The following is a 17,485-nucleotide window of genomic DNA, read 5'->3' as shown; positions in this document are numbered from 1 at the left end:
TATCCATGGGTGTGATCTTATCTGCGTTACTAACTGGCTTAAGGAGATTGTGCTTGTAAATGCTGTATCTATCATTTAATGTATTCCTCTTTATGTTGGATTGTGACTCGCTGTTCTCGTAAACTACCTCTTACTCTGGAAAGGTGTGTGTACGATTCATTGATTTGTAAAACGATCTATCTGGTCTCTTCGTTTGTGTCATCATTTCAACTTTTCACAGTATTGCAAAATGTTGTGAAAAGAGAAATTCACCCGGTTAACTACAAATGCCAATTATAGCTACAAGCTCTAGCGAAACGGTACTAATTTCATTTGGAACCAGTACCAACATGCAACTGAAATATCGTGCATAGCGACAAAGTGCAGAAATGCTTTCTCACCTGCTATGGAAATTCTTGGCAGGCTGTGAGTGTCTTCCTCCCCAGGTGTGCTCGAGCGCTGTGCTGTGTCTATGGCGGGCCCTGCCATGCAAAGGGAGCAGGGTTCCCTGGCCCCTGCACCGAGCCTCTTGTCCGCAGTCCGGACCCGTGCCTAGGAACCAGCTTCTAATAGCCCAGGTGGCACCAGTACCAGGGGCGGGGCCCGTGCACCGTGACACTCTGCAGTACAGAGCCGCACCCAGGCGCGCGCGCACAACAGACACACCTGCAGCCTCGCACGAGAGCAGGGAAAGTTGCCTCCTGACCATGTTTGCGTGAGATAAAAACAAAAAACATGCTCTCTCTGCAGAGATTCCGCCTCTCCGGCAGAATTGTTTGCTGACCATTCAGTGTGGCGCACCGCCAGGCCTCTCTCTCTCTCTCTCTCGGGCACCAGGACTCTCCACTACAGGGACATTGGGAGGTTTTTCACGGCCTGAGAGGACCGTGGGGCTGGCAGAGAGTCAGTAACACGTCAGACCAGGGCTGGCATTTGGCTCACCCATCCCCAGCCAGCCCTGCCTTTCGATGGGTCAGATTAGAAAACTTCTCAATTTCCCTGAGGCTCGCTCATCCTTCCGCAATGTCCCTGCTGCACTCCCCCCGCCCCCCTTCCCCACCCACAAAGGATATACATACCTGCCAACTTGAATAACAATCTCACCAAAGCAGCGGGGTCTCGTGCCGTGAAGTACCTAGTGGGCACTTTTGAACCCTGCCCCCAAGCCCCATCCCAAAAAAAAAAAAATGTTTGCCGAGGTTGATGCCATATCCTGGGGGGTTTTCACGCCCTTTAATGGACGTCGGCAGTTCAAAACCTCAGAAAACGAGCGCAAAAATAACTATTTATAGTGATTTTCAGCTGGTTTTCCTCACCACCGTGTTATATCTGCTCCTCACCGGCGAGACCGTGTGATGGCATTGGGAGCCGATATCCTGTGCCACATGTTGGCACCGTGTGAATTGGCAGGTATGGATTTACCGGTGATGCATAGCCAGGCCACATAGTTGCTTGTGCCGCCAGCTGCCAGATGCCACCCACGCCCTAAGGGCAATGTTTAGTATTTCCAGGCTGTTCAACCAAATGCCCTAAGTAGCAAGGAAATTGTAGTTTCACTTTCCCCATTATAAGTATGGGCCTATAAGCCTCAAGATGCTTATTGGTAAAAAGGGACTCCTCATCACCTGATGGGCCTTAATAGATTCATCTCAGTTGCAGGCATCCTGATGACAATGATGTGTACAGGCTGACACTTACCTTCATTTGAACATGCAATTAGGAGTATGAAAAAGACCCTCTTAACCACAACAATAACACTTGTGCAAAATGGGTGCTAAGAGCTCTCATGTCCAGTGTGATACTTTGGACCAATCCTTTCATTTTCGGAAATTATCTTTGTACGGGAAGTGTAGCTTTTATTACCATTGCAGGTATGGGCTTAAAAATAACAATATATAAATAAACTTCATAAAATGCTAAGACTTGCATGACACATTGCAGCGGGCCACTTGATGGCTATAAATAGTGCAGCAATGACGCTGGAGAAGGCTCCACCTGGGGTGTCTCATAGGCTAATTAAATTTGCTGCACTCTTACAAAGGTCAATTTAGCTGCTAAGAAGGCTTCCATTACTTACCGGTAATTACATTACTGCGAGCCCTTCCCTAACGTTAATTAATTACAATGTGAGGCAGTCATATCTCCACAGACATCACCAATCAGCACACACTTTTGCCCAAAAGTTATGCCCCTCACCACATCCTGTTTGTGTCAAGCCAAAGATCAATCAGTTGGCATTGAGATAAAAGGAAATTAAATAATGAATTAAAGTGAGGGAAGGACTCAGATTAATGCAATTACTGGTGGTAATTAAAGCACTACCTCTTCATCCCTGGAATTTATTACAATGTGAGATCTACTCAAGATTAACCAGGAGAACTGTAATTGAATGCTCAGATCTTTAATATGCATCAAGCCATCCTCATATTCATTCCCAACATCAAACAACATTTGAACCAAAAACATAATTGAAATCCATTTTTCAGGGCCACCCGTTTTATGGTATTTATTTTTTTAACATTTCCGTCTGTATTTATCCATACTTAGTGTTTGGCCAACTCATTGGTGTTTATCCATATGTATCTTGTGCTTTGAGAATAAAGAGCTGTACAATGGGGTTGTGGCCAGGAGTGTCAAGATGGTGGTCACACTTTAAAAGTGCTCCGGACCACTCCATCATCCGCTCCCTAATCCGCCACCATCGATGAGAACTCATCCTACAATCCTGCTGCCAGGCTGCCCAGAGCTCCCGATCCATACCTGGGAGTGGTGCTGAAGACCTCTTGGCGCCGCAGGCGGACCCTGTCTCAGAGCTCCGACCTGGCATGGGCCTAAGATGGCGGCCCTCACCGGATCCAGCACCAGCGCCAGAGCTGCGTGGTGGCTGGATCTGCTGAGAGCCCTGGACCGTCAGCGTTCTGTGTGATCCTGGTTCCTGCATCTCCTCTGGCCGTCTGAAGCAGTGGGAGGAAGACCCGCAACTGCTGACCTGGCCGTCTCCTCTCCTCCTGCCTTGGGGTAAGCCTTGGCTGCTGGCCCAAACGCCCTCCACTTCCTCCTCATCCAAGCTAGACGTTTCCGATGTCCCGGCTTCACCTGCTGAGCGGCGATCATGGGGAGAGACAGGGCATTGAAGACCCCACCACATAAACTAAAATGGACCAATATACGATAACAGAGCTCGGGGGGACAGGAGGCACAGCGGGGAATGATGCTCCTACCGCTACAGACCTGATCAATATCCTTCATTCCATCCGCACCTCCCAATCCTCGGTATAGGGCAAGATTGAAGAAGTCCGGGTTGGCATGACTCTTATCCGTCAAGACCTCCGCAATGCTATGGCCCAGATCAAAGAAACCAAATCCTGCATCTCCACGGAGGAGGACGATGTCCAACAACTTAAAACCCAAGTCTCCCGCCTTCAGACCCATACCCAGGAGCTACATAGATGGGCCGAAGATGCAGAGAACAGGTCAAGGCAGAATAACCTCCGCCTGGTGGGGTTTCTGAAGGGTTCGGAGCAGGGCAGAACGTCTGACTTCATCGAACGCTGGCTGATCTCATGGATGCTCGAAGACTCCATCTCCCCCTGGTTTGCCATCGAATTAGCCCACCCATCTCTTGCCCTCAGACCACCACCGGGTGCGCTCCACAGGCCTATATTAGTGCAGATCCTCAACTTCATGGATCTGGACTCCGTCCTGCCAGAAGCACGTAAGAAGCAGCACCTCAAATATCAAAGCCAGACAATCATGATTTTTCCTGACTATAACCGGGAGGTCCAGGGCTAACAACGCTCTTTCGGAGAAGTCAAATAAAACTGCATGCCCACAACATCCAATACAGGCTTCTTTTTCCGGCCTGTATCCGGGTGGTATTCCAAAGCAACACCCTTTACTTCAAATCCCCTGAGGAGGCCTGGACGTGGCTGACGGAAGAGCGCCCTTTGTGGCTCAGCGCCCAAAGCCCATCCCCCGGGGACCAAACCGGGGGTGTATGACAGGGCCTTCCTGGGCCGCGCCTGCAGCGCACCAGCTCACGCAGGAGACGAGGCCTGAGATGGGCCAGATCGGACTCACAGCTGGGTCCCTCCCGACTTCCAAAATCTGGAGCACCCCAGACTGATCTTCTCACCCTACATCATTCTGGCTCTTCCAACCTCTCAGACCCAGGGGGCACTTCACCCCGACCGTCACTGCCAGACCTAGCCGACACAGATCTATCCCGAAGCCCGACCCTTCTCACAGGTCCACCTTGAACCCACACTAGCCTGCCGATTGCAACAAGCCCCACTGCTCATGGTAGTGTATTTAAGTTCGGCATCATTTATCCCTCTCGATGTACTCTATCACAGAACATCCTGCAATGAGGAGGGGTTCGCCACGATTCACCGTTCCCAAGCTTTTTAGTTTGGTGTCTTTGCTAGTTCTCTTCTTTTAGTGTCGACAGATGCTTCCGTTCCCGAAGTATAGGGAGGGGAAGGCTTGGAGAAAGGGGCTGTTGTCCCTGTTTTTTGTTTGCACACTTTGTTCACTACACCAGCATTCCTCTCTAACAACATGGCGAGCTCCTACACGACCAACACTATAGAGATACACCCACTAACTCACACAAACGGAACACTTCACCCGCACCTGACACCCGCTCTAGGTGTCTCATCCTACGCTCATACCCCATTGACTGACAACCGTGACGGGAGGGCGTCGCTCCATATAATGTCCTGGAATGTTAATGGACTGTTAGACAGGGTCAAGCGCACAGCAGTCCTGCGATATGCACAACGTCACGCAGTTGACATATTGCTGCTCCAAGAAACCCACCTTGTAGGCAATAACTGCCCCTTCCTGGCGAGATATGGCTATGGCGGAGTTTGGCACTCCGGCTTTAATCGGGGGTCGAGAGGTGTGGTGGTCCTGGTGCACCACGCCTTCCCATACATCTTACGCAAGGTTACTCATGACCCTCAGGATAGCTTTGTCGCCTTGGAAGGGACCATAGGAGACCGGACCCTGAACCTGCTAGTCGTATACTCCCCACGTTTGCTGATGGCCCTCACACTTAAGCAAGTTGCCGCACTGGTTGCCGCTCTGCCCCCAGGTATGGCCATCATTGGTGGGGGACTTCAACGCAGTTATGAAGCCTGACCTTGACACCGCCAAGGCCCCCTCAACCTCTAGAATCACTTATTCTAATCTCTTATTGAATTGGGCTTCCGCCCTGGGGGTCTGTGATGGCTGGAGACTTTGGCACCCGACGGCCCAACGCTCTACCCACACCTCGGCATCCCACCACACACATGCACACCTTGACCACGTTTTCATGCCGGCCCTGGATTGTCGGGAAATTCAGGGTATCACCATCCTCCCCAGAGGTATATCTGACCACTCCCCTGTGGCGATGCGAGTGGGTGACCTCCCAGAGTCTTCGCGTCCGATCTGGAGGCTAAACACCTGGTTTCTCCAGGATGAAGAATGTAGAGACTCAGTGGGCGGTGAGCTCTGCCACTACTTTATCACTAACCAGTGCTCTGTCCCCTCCCCTGGCACCCTGTGGGAGGCTGGTAAGGCTGCCATTCATGGCTTCGCCAAGAGCTACCTCAAACTCAAACGAACTGCACAAGATTCCCGGCTTACACTCATAGAAGCTCAAGCGGTCCTCATTGAAAGCCAATTCCCAGGAGGAGAGAACCGAAGCCCAGGATAGGAGACTGGCATTTCTGAGGGATGAGATTATGCAGACCTCTCTGGAGACCGCCAAGCTGCTGTGAAGATCCTCTGTAGCATGAGTCTATGGGTGGGGAGACAAAAATGGGAAGCATCCTTCACTGGCCAGCCACCTACCCAATGGCCAACCGCATAATTCCTGAGGTAATAGCCCCAGATGGAGCGGTCCAACGATCCACGGTGGCAGTGGCCCAATGCTTCACCGCATACTATGCTACCCTCTACTCTGCACAGCCTCCCACTCTCCCACTCACGGAGCGACTTCATCGAGAACGGATCCCTCTTCCACAGCTCAGTGAGCCTAAGGCAGAGGCGCTGGACCTACCGATCACTCATGAGGAGGTCAACAAAGCCATATCTCGTATGGCTTCTAGTAAGACCCCGGGCCGGACGGACTCCAGCAGGAGTTTTATGTGATCTACCATGACACGCTGGTTCCCCACCTTCTGGAGTTGTATCATGAGGCAACTGACAAGGGCTCGTTCCGCTCTGAAACTGATATGACCACCATTGTGGAGATCCCTAAATCTCAGCCTCCCCGAAGCGCTGCTCCGACAATCACCCCATCTCCCTCATCAACTCGGAGCTCAAGGTGTTTGCCTCCATCTTAGCCAACCACGTACGACTGTATCTGGCCAAACTGGTTCACCCTGACCAGTGCTGCTTTATGAACTCTCGGGGAACCAGACACTGCCTCAGATGTCGCCCCCTTGCCCTAGCGAACCGCCAACAACTGACCCCATTCCTGTCCTTTCTTCTCATTGATTTTGAGAAAGCTTTTGATTCAGTGGACTGGCAGTACCTGGAAGTGGTGCTGATGGAAATGGGATTTGGGGCCTCCTTCTGCAAACTGGTAAAGACGCTATATTGTAAGCCGCGGCCCGAGTACTTGTTAATGGAGCTCTGTCGCAGCCCTTTCCCATCAGGAGGGGAACAAGGCAGGGATGCCCCCTCTCCCCGCTCCTCTCTGCTTTGGCGATGGAGCCCTTTGCCTGCCTTATCCGGTCGGATGAGCAAAATATGCGGTGGAAATGGCCCGGCCTGGAGGAGGACAAAATCGCTCTTTACGTGGTCCCAATTGCAGAGCCAGCGCAATTGGGACCCCTGTGTCTCCGGGCGTTGAGTCTCTTCGAGCAAACCTCCGGCCTCCGCCTGAACTCTGCTAAGTCTGTCCTGGTCCCCCTTCATCTCTCTTCGAGAGTGCTTTGATTGGCAGTCCACAATGCCCTTTGACGGCAGTCCTTGAAATACATTGGGATCTGGATCGCCCTCCTCCCAGACCTTGCCTGGTCGCTCAATGTAACCCCGCTAGTGAAAAAGGCCCGAGCTGATCTCCTCAAATGGCAGGCGCTGCAGTTGAATCCTATGGGCAGAATAGCCTTATTTAAAATGATGATTCTGCCCAGGTTCTTAACCAAGCCAAGAACCGCCCCAAAAAACTATTTGATCTTATCAAAGCCCAGACCAAGAGCCTACCAAATCTCCCTAATGCCTTACCACTCTCTCTACCCCATTGTGAAGACTTTGCCTCCTTCTTCGCCTCTGAGACGGAGTCCATTAAATCAGATCTACTCAAAGACCTTCAATCCGTCTATCATGAATTAGACAACGCCCTAAAAATCCTAGACCGAAACGAAGCCTGTCTACTAATCCTTCTCGACTTGTCTTCAGCCTTTGACACTGTCAAACACGGCAACCTGCTCGATCTCTTGAAGCACAGAATGGGAATGTCTGGAACAGTATTTAAATGGTTCGCCTCTTTGCTTTATAATAGATCGCAAAGTTTCAAGGTCAACCAATTCCTGTCCAAAGCCATGCCAGTCACTTTAGGAGTTCCGCAAGGCTCCTCCTTCTCTACCAACCTTTTCAACCTTGTTAGGGAATCACTTACCGATCTTCTCAGCCTCGCCAAGATTCACTTCCACATGTATGCAGACGATACCCAAATCTACATCAAGATCCATTCACTTGATGACATCAAATCGCTCAACTTCACCCTACAAAAAACCCAAACATGATTGGTCAAAACGGATTTGAAATTAAACTCCCTCAAAATGGAATTCCTCTTAATCGCTCCCCCTAACAAAACCCCCACTATCCTGGAGTGGATGAAACACTTAACAGCCCTCAATGGTTAACCTCTCGTTGTGGACTCAGCAAAATCCCTAGGGGTAATGCTTGAAAGTGACCTAACCATGCAGAAACATATCAGCGCCTCAACCAAAGAGGCTAACTTCCACCTGAAGACCCTACAAAAACTGAAACCCTTTCTGCCCGCACACGATTTCAAACAAGAAGTTCAAGCCCTTGTAATCTCTCGGGTGGAATATGGGGCGGTAACCTTATGCGGCCTCCCAAGGACATTGACAGCACCGCTAAGAGCCACAATCAACTCAGCTGCAAGACTCGTTACGGGCTCCAAGAAAAACTCCCACATATCCCCAGACTTGAGAGCCCTCAACTGGCTACCATTTGAAGCCATAATCCTTCTCAAAATAGCTTGTATGACGCACAAGGCCCCTTACCACAACGCCCCACTCTATCTAGCTCAGAAAACAGTGCTCTTTGCGGGCAACAGAGCCTCAAGGAGCCAAGACTCTTCTGCTAAAACCCTAACGATTTGCCAAGAAAACAACCTATTACCAATTCTTCTCTGCTATGGCTCCTAGGATCTAGAATGCTTTGCCTATTGAAACAAGAATGAACCCTTCCTCTGCCGCATTCAAAATAGAAGTGAAAGCGATCCTAATGGCTAAATTCACGTGAACTCTATAACTGTTTTTCTGTCTTGTATTCATATCCTGTTTTCTATGCTCCATAGTTTGACCTTCGTCAGCTTAATCTATGCTACTATTTGCTTTGTATTACTGTTTTCTCTTAGATCGTGTGATGTTATTTTGTTCTTTTCACATATGACCTGTGAAGCGCTCTGTTACTCGCAAGAGTCTTGTTCGCGCTATATAAAACCTTCAAAATATATAAAATAAGACGTCCCTATCCTTCTCATGGTCGTGGCTCAGGGAAATGGACAGCTTGGCCATTAAGCTCCTGTGGGGGGATCGGAGGCAACCATTTGGCCCTCACCCAATGCTGGAACCCGCCCTTTATTATTTAGCTACTCGGCTCCTTACATTGCATGACTGGTTCAACCGTGGCTGGTCAGATCTGGCATACTGACTGGAACTGCACGCCCTAGGTTTGCACAACATCCAGGGGATGCTGTATGGAAACACCATTCCCAGAACCCTACCCGAGGTCACACATGGAGTGCTTTTGGCCTGGAGGGCTTCTCTGCGGCACACCCACTGGTCGGGCAAACTGACCCAATATACCCCACTTTGTCGGGGCACTTGGCTCCGGGAGGTTGCCAACCAATCTGGCTATAGAGCATGGGATCTCATTGGGATTTCACAGCTGGGGGACGTCTGGGGAGGGGACCACTTATGCACTTTTCAGGACTTGCAACACTGGTACTCCCTCCACAATTCACAGTTTTATCACTATCTGCAGCTGCGCCACACTCTTCACTCTCACATCTCGGAGGGCACCTCCTTACCCAAATATAGCCCGTCCGAAGCCCAGATCATGAGTGGCAAACTTTGGAAGGGAGGGATCCGCTGTATCTATCACTTCCTTACGAACAACACCTCCAACACGCTACTCCGGCTCAGAGACAGATGGGAAGGATGGCTTGGGTCCTTGGAGGATGACGATTGGAGGGACGCGCTGATGGCCCCAAAACAATCACTTTATTGGGGAGGCTCCGCTTGGTTCAAATATACTACCTCCACACCACCTACCTCACACAGCTGTGCCTCCACTGCGCTAGGCTCAGACCCGATGACTCCTGTCCCCGCTGCAAACACCCACAAGCTGATTTTTATCACATGGTATGACTTTGCTCCGTAGTTGTGCGCTACTGGGAATCTCTGATAGGGGAGCTTACTGAGGTCCTGGACTGGGAAGTTCCTTTCAATCCAATGAATGTGAGCTGACAAACTCTTCCTGAACACGCCATGATGGTGGCCAAGAGGGACATTGCAGCAAACTGGCTGAACTCGACTGCTCCTACCATGACACGTTGGCGCGGTGGGTGGATTGGTGCGCTGCGCAAGACCGGCCCTTGTATGAGGCAAGAGGATGCCCGAAGAAGTTTCACAAACTGTGGGGAAATGGGTGGGGGTGATAGAAGATTTATGCTTTCATTGGTTAACTGTGAGCTGTGGTGGGTGCTACCCTGCCTTTCTCTTGCATATCAAGGGTATGTACAATGTTGTAACAACACCATGTTTCTGCTATGCACCTATACCTGTACAAACTTCTGGTCTTTTGTTTTCTTTCGTTGGTCTCTCACAAAATCAATAAAGTTGGTTATCAAAAAAAAGAGCTGTACAATGGTATATTTCCATGTTTATTTAACTCATGGACGTGCACTTATACATGGATGCCTGTCATGTTTTAGCAAATTAAGCAGCCACGGATAACAAAAGACTACACTCACAGGTACATATTAGTGTCATACTACAAAATATATGTTAGCATATGCCTGTATTTAAGGAAATATCATCGAGTTTTTGTTTTTTATCTCTCCATGCTATCTGCTCAGCTGTTGTCAGGAATTCATGAAAGACTGCATGGAGAGTCTCTGAAAAGAAGCACCATTTTCCGTATTTTTCCACTCTTAAAAATAAAATACAGACAGGAAACACATTGTATTCTGTATGTATTTATTTGTAAAAATCTGTAAAAAAAGAAAACCTGAAGCCTTATCTATAATGCCCTGCATTTATCTACTATTGGAGCTCCCTGAAATTCTGCTAAGGAGGCTGACATACCTGTAATTGATCTGTTCTGAACTCCTATGGGGACGGAAATCCAGCACCTTATTTGCTAAGGTAATCAAGGGTCCGACCCTTATGCTAAGTCTAAAGGGAGCTAAACCTTTTGCACAAACTCTTAGCAGCTAAGAGTCTGTGCAAAAGGTTTGGCTCCCTTTTTGGTCAGACCAAAGTTTACATAAAGAGAAGAGAAAATCCTAAAATCTGACATTCTGTCTAGATAAATGAGAACTGCCCTTCTCACATCCAAGGTCTGCAATCACATCTCTCCTGAATCAGCAGGTGAAGAATGAATCACACAAAGAACTATATCCTGTTCCTTATCAAAGGTAGAATTACGTATGGAAACAAAATAAACGAGGGAGTTGGACACAGGATGATGTTGTCCTGGTTTTAAAAACTAAAATAACACAGCTGCCTGTCAGACACAGAGCCCAATTCCCTTTGCCTTCCGGTGGAAGCTATGGCAACCAGCTAGAGTCAGAAACCTAATATCCACCAGCTTTAGTGGCTCAAAAGGAGGATTCTTAAGAACCTCCAAGACAATAAGGAGATCACCGGAAGGAAGCAAAGGTTCTACAGAAGTTGTCAGGCTATTAAACTGCCTGAACATCCACTGGACTAAACCTTGCTTGCCCGACAAATGGTCCAAGGAATCTCTGAATGCTCTTACGGCTGCCTACTGGATTTTGAATGTGGAAACATTTAGTCCCAACATAAACCCATCTTGATGAAAATAAAGGATCTGTACTAAATACTCTTCTTGAGGGTTTAAATCCTTTGACAAATATCATTTGCTGAAAGTACCCTAATGCTTTGTGTATTATTTCCATGTAGATCACCTCCTGGAAGAATGAATAGTCAAAGCTAAAAGATCAGAAATGCCCTTTTTCTTAAGCTCAGTGCCTCTCAACCTCTAAGGTGTCAGCCTTGGGTGTTGAGATGAAGAGGGCAAAGGCCAGTGGAGCTGGCATAAATTGGAAGAACCATTGCCTGACAGATTTTTTTGATATCAGGAGAGAATACCAGCAGGAGCAGGGTCAAGGTAGTGCAATAAGAATCACAGAAGACTCCTGATCCTTCACTATGATCAAGAACGTAAGTATCAGAATGCAGGATGGAATAGCATATAGACGATCCCTGATCCAAGGATAAGTAAGTGCAACCATTAAACGCTCTCCTCCATTACCCTTGCACAGTAAAGTCTCAAAAGAGAGTGAGAAATATGGACAAAAATCTTAGGAAGATGGACTGAATTGCTTAACTGCCATCACATCTTTCCCCACCCATTTGAATCTCTGATCTGAAATAATAGAAAAAGAAAATGATTTTGCTTGCGCCGCTAGATGATTTTCCTGTCGTTTTATCCATCCTGATAAGAATTGACATGTCAATTAATAGGGTGGACAAGGTCAAGGGGCCAAATGAAAAGCTTCTAACTCTCTCCATTTGGATGATGGCAGCTTTGGAACTTAAGTCTAAAGGCCCTGAATCTGGCCATTCTGGACTCCCACCAAAGAGCTGGAATGTGGTGATATGATTAACAGCACATGTGGAGATAACAGAGCACTCTTCAATAGATTTTGAGAGTTCAACCACAACTGCAGCTCCTGAACAATCTCTTGAGATATCGGAATCTAGGACTACGGAAAAGGTACTAAAATAATTGTTATGACAGGATCACCCAGCACTTGTGACCAGTCTGCCACAGTAGGAACAACTGATTGACCGAAGCCTTGTTATGTGACTAAATCTTTTGAACTCTCGTGTCTTGGGGGGTCATCAATCCTAAATCTGAGAGGAATATTGTTACAATGAATACTTGATCCTGTGAGGGCCACAGCTAAGTCTTTTTCAGGTTTATTAGAAGCTCATGCTCCCCTGCAACCAACAGTACTCTTTCTGTAAGAGAACCTGTTAGGCCACTCGAAGAATGAACCATCCAGTCATCTAGGTTGAACAAAGATCCTATCCTGATGAAGAAATGCTACCAGAGTGTTGGGATAGAAATGTTTTAGCCGAATTATTTATGCACTGCATGTCTTAAGTTAGCATTCGCTGCACCATTTTGTATTCAGCTGCCATTTTGAGCCATGATCGAAACTAGCTTCTGTCTCACTCTGTCTGCCTCAGCAGAAAGCAGCTGCGATATTTTGTTTGTATGTCTTCAAGGTTAAGCTTCGCTGTGCTAATGAATAGATTGTTTTTGTCATCACATACCTTTCTCACTATATAGGCCTGCTCCCACCCTTAGAGCATCAGGCTCAGGCAGAGTAACCTTGGCGCTGAGATAGCATGTGCCCGGTCCCACGGTTGCAGCCCATCCTTCTGTATCTCCTTTGTTCACCAGCTACCAACTGGAAATTTCCAGTCTGTAAGTGTCTTTACTAATTCTGAAGATGTACATTATATGTTATCATGTAGGCGAGGGTCAGTCCCTCTGCAGCAATCTAAGGAGGGTGGTCAGACCAGACTGCACTCAAGTGTATTTCTAATAAATATCTTTGATTTGTATTCTCTACTGTCTGACCGACTCTTCATTTGTGAAGAAGTACGATAGGTAGTCACGAGTGACCCGGGTGGCACTAATTGGGTCACATCCTTCAGTTGGCACCCAAACAGGAACTCCATCGAGTGACCCATCCTTGCCCCCGGATGGGTGAAGAGGTCAGAGCCATGTCGGGTCGGACGGGCAGACAGGGGATCCCTGCATGAGAGAGTCTTGTACTCGCAGCTGCCCTGTCTGTCTGACCGGGCGCCGCCTCGTCTAGTGATCATCCCTACTGGGGTCCTGAACAGCAAAACCCTTGGATCTGAATGTTTGGTCAGAAGAGTCTGACCAAACTTGTTTGACATGTGTGCACTAGGTAAGTTTGCTTTGGTCCTTTGTGGATATGGCGCCATTTTGATTTGTATTTGACACAGTATGAGGACTGTCTTTGGACAAGCGCTTGAATTTGTTTGAGTTCTTTATGAACATGGTACCATTTTGATTTGTATTTGATAAATATGAGAACTGATTTTGATAAAAGTATTTGCAAATATCTGCTTAGTATGAATAGTGAACTTGTTTTCTTTTGAAAATGCTGTGTTTTAGCCTATTTCTGTGCTCAGGCTGTCGTTGTTGTTCTGCTGACGCTCGATTGGAAGAAAGTCAGCCTGCGCCTCCGTAAGGCACCCCAAATTCCGACATGTATGTGAAACATGGCCTTAGCCTTATTATGTTTAGTACATTATGGCACAAATATATGAGGGACAATGCCGAGTTGCAGTGGCCATTGACAGGCAGTTTGATGTACAGAAAATTAATTTTCTACAGGATAAATTGTTTGCGAAAAGGTGTAGGCAGTCGATGTTTGATTCCCTCAGAACGTGGCAGAAGGAAGCTAAAAAGAGACAAATGAAAGCAGAGAAAGAGGCCCGGAAGGGGAGAATGCAGGCATTGACTCAGTAAGCCATAGCGCATGATAGAGAGAAAATAGAAAAGGGAATAGAGTGTGCTGATAGGAAATTCAGATTGCAATGTGAAAAGTCTTATGTTACCTGAGAAGAGAATTATACTTTTGTGGAGGAATTGTTGAATGCTTGACCCCCGCCTCTCTATGCCCTCCAGAGGGTATAACCCGTACTTCCCCCACAGCCCCAGCTACCCGGTTCTTCTGTCTCTGCTACTGTTGCTCCATCTGCCTTGGCCATGGCACCTCCTGTCCTGTCTTTGTCATCGCCGTCTGTGGCAACTACGACTGTTAACACTTTGGCAGCACCTGTTGCTTCGACATCCCTTTCACCAATTCTTATGCCCATGACCCACCGAGCAATGACGTTATTGCTCGGCACCTCTGTTATCACTCCCACTGTTTTCCCCTATCCCCCGATGTTACAGCATCTTGAGACACCAGTACATGGTCCTGAGGATAGGGACTGGACGAAATTCAAGGACGGGTTAGGATGAATGTTGATACGATCTTATGTGGGGGAAGCTGAGAAAAAGGTGGCTAATCAAGCAGTGGGCTCGTAACCCCATTTATAGTGTGGAAAATGTGTGGAGTGGGATGAAAGATTATGAGCCGTTTGTGCAGCAGCATACCCCCAAGCACATGTCGGCGACTTTGATTGGACTGTGGGAGCAGTGTTTCAATAATGTAGCACCCCAAATATTTATGATATTAAGTATCATGTATATGCTTCTGGTATGGCACCTGGTGAGATTTTTGGTAATGTCACGACACTGGTCGCGTATCAAAATAGACTGCTTGAAAAGAGTCCGAAGACGGTATCCCAGTTTCCGGTGATGGAGGTGCATCCCATATATCACCCTGAAACACCTGAGCTGCGGGATCAACATGATACTGTTACCAGGCCATGGGTGGAAGCCCGGTTCCAAGAACAATGGGTTTATACTCCATGGAAAAGGAGTGAGGTTTTGCCTCTTAATACTCAGCTACCTGACCCTATGAAAAATCCCACTGCATATTCTAAAGAATTGACTGAGGCTGATTCATTGACAGTGATGACGCTCGTGAATATTGAAATGTTCTTTGGTTTACTGGTGCCCGTTGATATCTGGAGGCAGGTACACACACAGGACCATGTTGTGGAATTGGGTGGTACCTGGGATCAGATTAAAGCATGGGACCATGAAAGGAAGCCTGGGTGAGAAGCCAAAGTCCGAGATACTAGCTTTGCCTGGTCGAATTATTACGTATATGCACTCTCTCATTTCACCAAGAAGAGTAGATTGGAACAAGTTAACTGCATGTCGTCAGTCCAATTGTTTTTCAATAGGTTTGTTACAAACTTCCTTCATGAGATTGCGACTAGGTTGCAGGCTTCGGAGAGTACCTGGACTACTTCCTCCCCTACTGTAATATTGAGTGTGGCGCAGTATTATGAGCAGAGGGAGAATGAGGAGAAGGAGAAGGTGGACAAATAGAATGAGGAATTGAAAACAAAGGTGTTGTTGCAGCAGACTTCTAGGTAGAATGGTAGAGGATGAGGTGGTTTGGACTGGCAGCTTCGGGGGACCAGCCGGAAGGCTACTCCTGTAGGGCCAAACCAATGTGCATATTGTTAGGAGGAGGGACGCTGGCATAGCGAGTATCCAGTGTTGTTGCATAAAGTTGCTGCCCCAAGAGAACGAGGCTCTCGTGGACGTGGACGTGGCCATGGAGCTAGTGGACAGGACTGAGCCCAGCCTCGTGCGGCCTCACAGGATCGTCCAAACAGTAACTACTTTGATGGCAACAGGGGTGGTTAGTACTATCACGATGACTATTATATAGATGAGGTGACAGGGATGTCCCACAGTTAGGACAGCCAGGGACGGGGTGAGAGACCAATTCAGACACCTGTAGATCAGTGCGGTCCTTATGTTACAGCAGATTTGAATGAAGAGAAAATAGAAAATGCCCACACCTCATAAAATAAACAATTATTCAAAGAAGCACGTGTAACTGAATGACACATGTGGAGGTACATTTATTTATACCAGCGACTAATGTTTTTTTGAATTTTTTCAACAAAATATTTTTTGAAAAGCAGAAAAAGAGGGGTAAACCCACACAATCAACACAGTGATTATACAAATACATACAATTATTAACAATGATGGACAACAACAATTGATGAAAAACATAGAAACACAGAACAAAAATATTAACACATTTGATGATTCATGGTTACATGTGAATGCCTGTTTTAAAACCACCAAAGCAAAGTGAAAAAGGGGCAAGAGCTTGTACAATGTTCATTAACATAAATACATTTAATGTATAACTACGCTCTTGCACAATGCCGACGCGTTTCAGGTTCGAGCAGAGCGTAATCGAACCCTCATCAGGGCTTTGTGAATTGTCTGTGTAGAAAAGAAAAATGAAAAGAATGTTGAAAGCCAAAGCTCACATGAATCAATTGAATTCATGAGATTATGAAAAAAGGGGGTGGGGGGTACCTGTGGTTATTAGGCTCCTGAGAACTGATCGATGAACAGGGGGCGGTACCTCAAAGGTTTTAATTCTAAAATGAATAGAGCATATGTTGTTTAGGACGTTTCATGTAATTACAACCTCATTTGTACCACAAATGATTGGGGAAATCACAAATGAAAACCTACCTCTATGTGCACCGTCCGGCGCCCCTTAGAGGGAGGAGATCGAGGTAAAAAGTCTTTGTGTCCTGTCAATTAGAAGCAGAGGCTAGTGTTGTAATATCGACCTCACAAGGACAAATTTGACATTATTTGTAAAAAATGGGGCCCCATACCTTGCGTTTAATGTGTAGAAAAAGCGGTTTCCCTCTAAGATGAAATCAACGTGGTGATTCTACCTAAGAAAATAAAAATGAGCGTCACGACGGCTAGACATAGCCAGCATTCGTAGAATGAATCAAATACGGGTGGACAGTGGCCTACCTGGGTTCGCAGCGGCAGTCGTGGCGGCCCAGGGATCAGAAGACGGAGTGTTTCAATTAGCCTCCGTAAACGCGGCGCGCTGCAGAATGGGGACAAAAGCGCAAGCAAATTAGACGGCTGGGAGCCATCGGTTTTGACGTGAATGAGGGCTCCCGTGGGGAGCGGGTTTCTTACCTGTCCTCAGACAGTCAGTATCCAAATGCGAGGCCTCTCAGAGAATGCCCGGCGTTACGTGGGGCCATTTTGGAAATGTTAGATAAAGAGTGATCAGCGTCCCATTGAATTCTGGGATGTGTAGTCCCAATTGGAAAAATACAAAGTCGCGCCGGATAAGGTTCAATTTTACACTCACGGATGGGAGAAATTAATAAAAACCAGAAAAGGCAGGAAAAAGCCATTATGTGGGGGCTCATTATGACTAAAAGAGGGGGTCCACCTTATGAATACAAAACAGGGGGGATGCAAGGCAGAGGGGGGCAAAAAGTAGTTCGCAACCAGGCCATTGTCAGAAAAAACAGCTATATTCTTGATAACT

General features: G+C 47.4%; 1 protein-coding gene across 1 annotated transcript in view; it reads right to left on the bottom strand.

Moving 5' to 3' along the window:
• LOC147702622 (protein NDNF-like) overlaps positions 1–678 on the bottom strand; it is a 73,161-nt gene extending 72,483 nt beyond the window's left edge. The window contains exon 1 of the mRNA XM_086931290.1: positions 381–678. The gene's annotated coding sequence lies outside the window, so the exon portion shown is untranslated. The remainder of the gene's footprint in view (positions 1–380) is intronic.
• Positions 679–17,485: the final 16,807 nt, after the last annotated feature.

This window comes from Lissotriton vulgaris, chromosome 7 (genome assembly GCF_964263255.1).
Source record: "Lissotriton vulgaris chromosome 7, aLisVul1.2, whole genome shotgun sequence".
Taxonomy (NCBI): Eukaryota; Metazoa; Chordata; class Amphibia; order Caudata; family Salamandridae; genus Lissotriton; species Lissotriton vulgaris.
The sequence above is the reverse complement of the archived record's forward strand: the minus strand, read 5'-3'. Positions and strand labels throughout refer to the sequence as shown.